This window comes from Salvia splendens, chromosome 3 (assembly GCF_004379255.2).
Source record: "Salvia splendens isolate huo1 chromosome 3, SspV2, whole genome shotgun sequence".
NCBI lineage: Eukaryota > Viridiplantae > Streptophyta > Magnoliopsida > Lamiales > Lamiaceae > Salvia > Salvia splendens.
This window is the reverse complement of record NC_056034.1, coordinates 9136476-9145680: the sequence shown is the minus strand read 5'-3', so window position 1 is coordinate 9145680 and position 9205 is coordinate 9136476. Positions and strand designations below refer to the sequence as shown.

Sequence of the window (9205 nt, the reverse complement as noted above, 5' to 3'; positions counted from 1 at the left end):
TCATCTTCCGTCGATCTGAATCCAGTTTCCGCTAATTTCTTTCCAAACATATCATCGATTCCGGCTTCCATAATTCCAAACGCTTCAATCTGGGATGCATTCGGCGCCCTCCACGGCTGCCGGAAAGGCGTGAAATCTCAAGGCCTAGCAAGCCTCAAAAAGTATTTCCAACTATTCGGCTACCTCAACACTCCTATGACGATTTCTCCGACGACTTCGACGAATTCCTCGAATCCGCCGTCAAAAACTACCAATTAAACTTCAACCTCAACCAAACCGGTGAGCTCGACGCGCCGACGCTGAAGCACATCGTGCTCCCGCGCTGCGGCAACGCCGACATCGTCAACGGCACATCCACCATGCGTTCAGGCAAATCATCGAACACCTACAGCGCAAACTCCACGATCCACACGGTCGCGCACTACTCCTTCTTCCCCAACCGCCCGCGCTGGCCGCTGGAGAAGAGCCAGCTCACCTACGCGTTCGCGCCGGAGCTTGTTGAGAAAACCGGGTAATTTTCTCTCAAATAGTGAAATGAACCGATTCAGTAATTTCAGAGTTAACCCAATGGGGTCTACTCGATAAAATTACTTCTCCAAATAAATTCTTTGAAAAGACTGGCGAGGACACTGTCCCTCTTAAATACCAGATTCCTAACAGAATTTATCAGTCGGTGTATTTATCACAATATAAAAACACCCAAAAGAACCGTACAAAACACTACTACCAAACCCGCAAATAATATTGAATACAATATCCCAACAGAAAATAAAGCCAGAAATAAATGCGGAACAAAATAAATAATAAAGAAAGAACACACCCGAAACTTTGATAACAGAGTTCGGCCAAGTTGCCTACGTCTCCGAGCACCCTCTGCAGAGCCCGCTTATATATAGACGGAGAAGAGATTACAAATTTGGGATGTTTACAAATGGGGCAGGAGAGTTCCTTTTATAGGCAACTCTCCCCCAAACTATCCTATCCCCACCGATGTGGGATGAAAAATTTTAACAAACTTCAACAAATCTCCACCTTGGCAAAATTTCAAATCCCACCGAACACAAATCTTCTCCACCCAAACATACGACTCGCAGTGCTTTCATATTGGCGCAGTCAAGCGCCAACTCCAAATCGCAGAATATTAACCAAGTCCAAACAATGTTCAAACTTGGCTCTCGTCACCACCTTGGTCAACATATCTGCAGGATTCTCCAAAGTTGGAACCTTTCGGATGACAATTTCCTCTTCTTCGAGAATTTCCCGCACAAAATGATAGCGAACATCAATGTGCTTCATCCTTGCATGAAAGACCTGATTCTTTGCTAAATGAATAGCACTCTGGTTGTCAGAATATACTTCAAGTTGTTTCTGACCAACACCCAATTCTTTCAGCAACCCATGAAGCCAAATTGCCTCCTTCACAGCTTCAGCAATGGCCATGTACTCTGCCTCTGTCGTAGACAAAGCTACTGTTGACTGCAAGGTAGACTTCCAACTAACTGGCGCACTCGCTAAAGTGAACAAATAGCCAGTAGTAGATCTTCGCTTATCCAAATCACCAGCATCGTCGGAATCACAATATCCAACTGCAAAATGACCAAGTGATTTATCCTGCTCAAACAACAAACCAATATCTACAGTATCTTTAATATACCGCAGAATCCATTTCACAGCTTGCCAATGACCCTTTCCTGGATCATGCATGTATCTGCTCACAGTACCAACGGCCTGTGAAATGTCTGGTCTTGTACACACCATTGCATACATCAAGCTTCCAACTGCGTTAGCATAGGGAACTTTTGCCATATATCCTCGCTCATCTTCCGTATTTGGAGATAACTGAGAACTAAGTTTCAAATGAGGAGCAAGTTGGGTACTTACAGGTTTGGAATCATCATTTATACCAAAACGCTGTAGTACTTTGGTCAAATACTGCTTCTGTGTCAGCCAAAGCTTGCCTCCTTCTCTATCTCTTATTATCTCCATGCCGAGAATCTTCTTGGCTTCCCCCAAATCCTTCATCTCGAACTCTTTACTCAACTGAGCCTTCAATCTGTCAATTTCAACTTGGCTCTTTGATGCTATCAGCATATCATCAACGTATAAGAGTAGGTAGATGTAGGAACCATCTTGAAGTCTGCGCAAATACACACAGTGGTCATATTTGCTTCTTGTGTACATCTGATCATTCATAAACTTGTCAAACCGTTTGTACCACTGTCTTGAAGACTGCTTCAATCCGTACAACGATTTGTTCAACTTGCAAACCCAATTTTCTTTACCAGCAACCTTGAATCCCTCCGGTTGGGTCATATAGATTTCCTCCTTCAGATCACCGTGTAAAAACGCGGTCTTCACATCAAGTTGAGCTAGCTCCAAATTCAACTGCGCTACCAAAGCCAACAAAATTCTAATGGAGGAATGTTTAACAACAGGAGAAAATACCTCATTGTAATCAATTCCCCCCTTCTGGGCGTAGCCTTTAGCTACCAATCTTGCTTTGTAGCGAACATCATTTCTGTCAGGAAATCTCTCTTTTTTTTGCAAAAACCCATTTACATCCAATTGTCTTCCTGCCTTTCGGCAATAGCATCAGCTTCCATGTCTTGTTCTTCTGAAGAGTTGCATCTCTTCTTCCAAAGCACCTTTCCAACCATCGCTTTCTGAACTTTCAATAGCTTTCGAAAAGATACATGGAACATCATCAACAACTGGAAGCGCATATGCTACCATATCCGCAAATCGAGCAGGTTTCTTATTTTCCCGCCTCGTTCGCCTAACTGCAATTGGCTCTGATTGCTGCGAAGGTTCTTGGGGTGGAACCTCTTCATCATCTGACTCTTCTTCTTCCATAGGAGAGTCATTTGTGGTGTTCGTAGTTGGGATCACAACTGCTTCTTCGAACTCCACCTGCTTCGGTGTATACTCCATCTGCTGCAAAGTATCACTACTATTTGGATTTACCTTATTCAACATGGAAGATTCATCAAAGGTAACATCCCTACTTACAATCGTCTTCTTAGACTCCAAACACCATAACCGATATCCTTTAACACCAGCACTGAAACCCATAAACAAAGCCTTCTTTGCACGTGGATCCAACTTTGATTCAGTCACATGATAATATGCAATAGAACCAAAAATATGCAAAGAATCATAATCAGTTGCAGGTTTACTGGACCATACCTCTAAAGGAGTCTTGCCATCAATGGCAGAACATGGCAAACGATTGACAATGTGTTGAGCGTATGTGATGGCCTCAGCCCAAAATTTTCTGTCTAGCCCAGCATTAGACAACATACAACGAACTTTCTCTACTATTGTTCGATTCATACGCTCTGACACTCCATTCTGTTGTGGTGTATTTCTCACTGTGAAGTGCCGAACTATGCCACACTCCTGGCATACATCTTGGAAATGATCACTCTTGTATTCTCCACCGTTGTCTGATCGGAGAACCTTGATCTTCCTCCCCATCTGATTTTCAACTTGAGCTTTCCATTTCAGAAAAATCCCAAGGACTTCATTTTTGCTCTTCATAGTGTACACCCAAACTCTCCTGGAAAAATCATCAACAAAAGTGACAAAATAGTGTCTACCTCCAAGTGACGGAGTCTTGGCAGGTTCCCACACATCTGAGTGCACGTAATCCAGAATTCCCTTCGTATTATGGATTGCAGTGCCAAATTTCACTCTTCGTTGTTTTCCCAGAACACAATGCTTGCAAAACTCTAATTTGCAAGACTTCGTACCTTTAATAATCCTTGCTTGGCGAGAATTTGCAATGATCTCTCACCAGCATGTCCCAATCGCAAATGCCAAAGCTTCGTCGCCTCTGCATCCTTCTTATTACTCGAAGTTGCAGTTGCTACTGTCCCAACAACTGTACTACCTTGGTAGTAATACAAATTGTTCTTACTCACACCTTTCAGCATCACCAATGCTCCTGAAGTTGCTTTAAGAATTCTATCTCGCATCATCACAACTAGGCCTTTAGATTCTAAGGCCCCCAATGAGATGAGATTCTTCTTCAACTGGGGCACTTACCGCACATCCTTCAAAATTCTAGTGGATCCATCCTGATTCCGTAGCTTGATTGAGCCTATCCCGGCTGTCTTACATGGACTGTCATTCCCCATGTAAACAAGTCCGCCATTGAGTTCTTCAAAATCAAAGAACCACTCCCTGATGGGACACATATGATAGGTGCAACCTGAATCCAATATCCACTCGTCTGGATGCGATGTTGAAGGTGAAACCTTCAAAGAACAATCTGACTCCGCATCATTTTTGCATTCAGCAACATTTGCATCTTGCGAAGCCTTTTCTTTCTTCTTCAACTTTGGGCAGTCTTTCTTCCAATGTCATTTCTCATAACAGAAAGCACACTCATCTTTGGCAACTCGCTTTTTCGATTTGGACCTTCCTCTTCTCTCCTTTGATCGGCCTTGTTGACGACCTCTTGCCACTAATGCTTCATCTGTAACTGCTTTGCCTTTCATTTTATCTGTCTTTCGCAATTCATGACTATACAAAGCAGAACATATAGTATCTAAAGACACATTCTTTTTACCGTGGAGTAATGTGGTCTCCAGATGTTCAAATTCATCAGGTAGAGACGACAACAACATCAATGCCAGATCCTCATCCTCAAATTTCACATCTAAATTTAGCAGGTCTGCTACTAATTGGTTAAACAAAGTAATGTGTTCATTCATAGTGGTACCTGATCGGTATTCAAATCGGAACAACCTTTTCTTCATAAGGAGCTTATTCTGACCACTCTTCTTCAGAAATTTGTCCTCCAGTGTCTTCCACAATCTATGTGCAGAAGTCTCATTCTTGACAGCATACTTCTGCTCCCTGGATAGACACGACCGAATTGTTCCACAAGCTTACCGATTTATGGTACTCCAATCTTTATCATCTATATCTTCTGGTTTCTTTTCTTCAATGGCAATGTCAAGACCTTGCTGGAAAAGAGAGTCTAGAACCTCCCCCTGCCACATACCAAAATGGCCAGTACCGTCAAATATCTCCACCGTCAATTTCATATTTGACAGTGGAAACCTCGACCACGATGATGAAGAACTAGCCTTGTTTTCTTGATCATTACCCGCCATTACAGACTCAAAATAAAGTATTCAATATTACAAACAAATAGAACCAAGGACGAACCTTGGCTCTGATACTACTTGTTGAGAAAACCGGGTAATTTTCTCTCAAATAGTGAAATGAACCGATTCAGTAATTTCAGAGTTAACCCAATGGGGTCTACTCGATAAAATTACTTCTCCAAATAAATTCTTTGGAAAGACTGGCGAGGACACTGTCCCTCTTAAATACCAGATTCCTAACAAAATTTATCAGTCGGTGTATTTATCACAATATAAAAACACCCAAAAGAACCGTACAAAACACTACTACTAAACACGCAAATAATATTGAATATATCCCAACAGAAAATAAAGCCAGAAATAAATGCGGAACAAAATAAATAATAAAGAAAGAACACACCCGAAACTTTGATAACGGAGTTCGGTCAAATTGCCTACGTCTCCGAGTACCCTCTGCAGAGCCCGCTTATATATAGACGGAGAAGAGATTACGAATTTGGGATGTTTACAAATGGGGCAGGAGAGTTCCTTTTCTAGGCAACTCTCCCCCAAACTATCCTATCCCCACCGATGTGGGATGAAAATTTTTAACAAACTTCAACAAACCAGCTCTCCGACTTGGTGAAAGGCATCTTCGTGAAGGCGTTCGAGCGGTGGTCGGAGGTCGTGAAGGCGTTCGAGCGGTGGTCGGAGGTGACGCCGCTGACGTTCGTGGAGACGGCGACATTTAACCGCGCGGATCTGAGGATCGGATTCTTCAGCGGGGAGCCGTTCGACGGAGTGCTGGGGACGCTGGCTGCACTTCGACGGAGAGGAGAATTGGGTGACGGACGGTAATTTTATCAACGGATCGCCGATGTCGGCGGTGGATCTGGAGTCGGTTGCGGTTCATGAAATCGGGCATTTACTGGGGTTGGGTCATAGTTCTGTTGAGGATGCGATTATGTACCCGACTATTTCGTCGGGTACCCGGAAAGTGGAGCTTGCAAATGACGATATTATGGGTATCCAAGAGTTATATGGGTCTAACCCTAATTATAACGGGTCGGGTTCCACCTTAAGCCCTTTGAATCCCTGGGATGATGAGAGTGATTCCACCGGCCGCGGGCCTCCAACTCAAGGATTCGTATTGCTCATTCGATTATTATCACTCTTGTTATTCTTTGTTTAGATATTTTTGGATTTTTTTCTTTTCCTAGACTATTTTTCTTGTATCATATTCTGTATTAGACGTAAATATTTCAGATTCTTTTAATACGTTATTGTTATATCATTATAATTTAGACACCTGAGTTCTAGTTTACCTTTTGATTTTTTATTTTCGTTTTTACCTTTCATTTGTTTTTTTATAATAGTAGTCGTATATACATTTGAATAAAGATAAATGTACACACGTATATAATATCCTTAATTTTTAAATTTAATTGAATTTAATTAAAATTAATTTTATTATTTGTTATATTATTATGTAGCAATAAGAAATGAATGATATAGAAACTTTATGCGAAATTGTAACATGATTTCGAGCTTGATTCAAATTAATTATACATTATTTAGTAAAAAATTATTTTAAATATGCAAATATTTCAGTTTAATTTTTTTTTAAATTGTTGTAATATGGTTAGTATGTAATTTATTTTTAATTAATTAATAATTATAAATTAATTTTTAATGTAAAATCTTTAAAAAAGTTCTTATCTTTATTTTACTTTCACACGTACAGATTTATGACCGTTTATTGCTAGGTTCAAGGAATAAGCCTTAGCTTAATTAAGTTACTTGTAGAAGGCAAAGATCTTTGTTGTGTGGTTCAAGTTTTTAATTGTAACTTATTAACTTAATGTTGAAGGTTTCTCTTAGTCGTGTAAATACTCCATAATTTATTAATTAGAGAAGAAGAAGAATAAGACCAAATCAACCAATCTCATTTCCGGTGACCACTAATAAGTAGTTACTTACTCCATCCCTGAAAAGTATTAACTATTTTCTTTTTAGATCATCCTTGAAATAATGAATTTCTAATTTTAAAAACTTCTTTATCTCTAATAAGGTGAGACTCATTCTCCACTAAAAATACTTTAAAAACATTTCCTTTGTATCTCTCTCTTACTTTTTTAATTATACATTAAAACTCGTGCCGAACTAAATATTCATATTGTTTGAAGATGGAGGGAGTAGGAGATAATAATGCTGAGTATTAATAAGTAAGGAGTATTGTTTAGATTTGGGATCGAGTTTTTCAATGCAAAATAGAGTAGTAACTAGTAAATAGTCGACCTCAAGTCAAACACCAGCACCAGCGTAAGAGTAATCTATTTTTAAATAATTATTAAAGAAATCTTATATCTAAATGGCGCTGCTTGTTAGTAGTAGTAATTAGAGGACTGTAGAATAGTGGGCTTAACCACACACATTTTCGTTACCAAAAAGGTGTGGGCCTATACCTAACATATGAAAATGGGCCGAAGCCAAATTTATTTTAGAAAATAAAACTCGAAATTGAATACTCCAGTCCAATCTGTCTAATTATACTACTACAAGAAAATAAAATAAATAATGAAAAAACAAAATGCTAATGTGAAATACTACCACTTCATATTAGGAGTGTTCACAGGTGCTCACAAACAGTGAGTAGCATACGCATATCTCATGTGCGATGGTTCAAAGAAGAAGAAGTTGACGAGAATCAACCCATGGTCCTATTTGCAAAAGAGATGAGAAATTGCTGAAATACCATTCAGCTGGCTGAGACTATATTCTACTAGTATTTCTCTTCTAATTAATAAATCAAAATTTCAAGTATGTTTTTTCAAACGAAATTTAAAAAAAAAAAGTCTATACTGATCAGTATGTTTTGTTTTCGAACTAAAGTCGAGAAAAACATGGTGTAGTGATTTGTATAAACATTCAATAAATATATGTGTTCAATGACTACACAAAGTCTTGTCATTTAAGAATTTTGGCAGTACATAAATCGATTAGACTAATTATTAAATATTATATATTTATCGTTGTCAAATCAATGTAGTATGTATATTAGTGCTACTGATGGGTTGAAAAAACTGGAGTCTGGACAGATGATTAATTATCAATGGAAACCATCCAACTGTTCCGATAATGATGTTGATGCAATAATAGACTAGTTTTTTTTTGTTTTTTCTAGATTGGTTTAGCTAGTATTTTGTGATATGGAGCAATATTTTAGTAAAAAATTTTTTTTACTTACAAGTGAATATACGACAGAAACGTTATAAATAAATTATTAAACTATAACAGTAACAATTTATATAGTACTCCCTCCGTCCCGGGCTACTCGCTCCTTTCCTTTTCGGCACGGAGATTAAGGAATGAGTGTATAGGAAAGTCAAAAATGACGGCTGTAGGTGAAAATTTTTACTAAAAATAGAAAGAGTGCAAGTAACTTGGGACGCCCAAAAAGGAAATAAGTGCGAGTAGCTTGGGACGGATGGAGTATAAACTATAAATTCATAGAATAAGTGAAATCGCCATTTGTGAGCCAACAATTTGTGACATGCTTTGGGTTCAAATAGACTACTCGCGGTTAATTAAAAAAATAAAATGTAAGAGTATTAGCCGCAATGCATTTTGTTATATAAGTCGTGATCAATCTAAAGAAGTCATAGTCTTAACATTTGTGAACGTAAGAAAATAGAAATAGTATGAAAAAGTAAAAGTTTGTGGTATAAATCAATATTGTCGCAATCAAGCACAAAAAAATGTCGAGCACAACTCTGCAGAAAAACAATATGGATAAAAAGGTGTAATGCTTTCTTCCACTTGTGTCCGGATTAATGGTACGGAAATTTTAAAAAAGGACTGCTAAACCACTTATTCTTTATTATTATTATTATTATTATTATTATTATTATTATTATTATTATTATTATTATTATTATTATTATTATTATTATTATTATTATTATTATTATTATTATTATTATTATTATCTTCTACTAAATTCAGTAAAGTAATACTCTAATAGCTAAAACAAAAAAGTATAGGCTGCTTTACTTGACTATTTTTAAATATTTCTTTTATGGGGCTCCTTTACAGATTACAGTTATTAG

General features: G+C 38.2%; 1 pseudogene; it reads left to right on the top strand.

Annotated features, from left to right (window-relative positions):
- LOC121796527 lies at window positions 1–6395 on the top strand (annotated as a pseudogene).
- Window positions 6396–9205: the final 2810 nt, after the last annotated feature.